Source organism: Pteropus vampyrus, unplaced genomic scaffold, assembly GCF_000151845.1.
Source record: "Pteropus vampyrus isolate Shadow unplaced genomic scaffold, Pvam_2.0 Scaffold138, whole genome shotgun sequence".
In the NCBI taxonomy this organism is placed as follows: Eukaryota; Metazoa; Chordata; class Mammalia; order Chiroptera; family Pteropodidae; genus Pteropus; species Pteropus vampyrus.
Window position 1 is genome coordinate 112,862 of NW_011888919.1, and position 381 is coordinate 113,242.

At 73.2% G+C, this 381-nt stretch overlaps 1 protein-coding gene across 3 annotated transcripts in view; it reads left to right on the top strand.

Annotated features, from left to right (window-relative positions):
* Positions 1 to 381, top strand: part of BBC3 (BCL2 binding component 3) — a 9,952-nt gene that overhangs the window by 2,021 nt on the left and 7,550 nt on the right. The window contains exon 1 of one of the 3 annotated variants that reach the window (XM_011367895.1): positions 7 to 59. The exons of the other annotated variants lie outside the window; for them this stretch is intronic. The gene's annotated coding sequence lies outside the window, so the exon portion shown is untranslated. Of the gene's footprint in view, positions 1 to 6; positions 60 to 381 lie in introns of those variants that run through there. 3 annotated transcript variants of the gene reach the window in all.

Below are 381 nucleotides of genomic sequence, written 5' to 3' on the forward strand. Positions count from 1 at the left end.
CCTGAAGGAAGCCGCCCGCCCCCCATCACCGCCCCCTCCGGCGTGTTCATGCCCCCAGGGTGAGTGTACGCACCCCGAGTCCCCGCTGGCCGCGATCGGCCAGGCCCGGTGGGCTCCCTGGAGGAGGCGGCGGGAGTGCACGCGGAGAGCGGGGGGGGTGGCTCAGTGCGTCCCCACCCCGTGCCTCCCTCTCTCCCCGCTTTCTACCCCCACGAGGGACCCTGGGCTGGGGTCGCTGGGCTGGAGGCACCAAGGGTCCGGGAGCGCAGGTGCCTCAGCGGTCTGGCGGGTTTGTTTACAAACAATGGGGTGCGGGCTCGGCAGCGCCCCCTGGCGGCCAGTGCGGTCCCGGGGAAGTGAGTCGACCCTGACTGCCCCGGC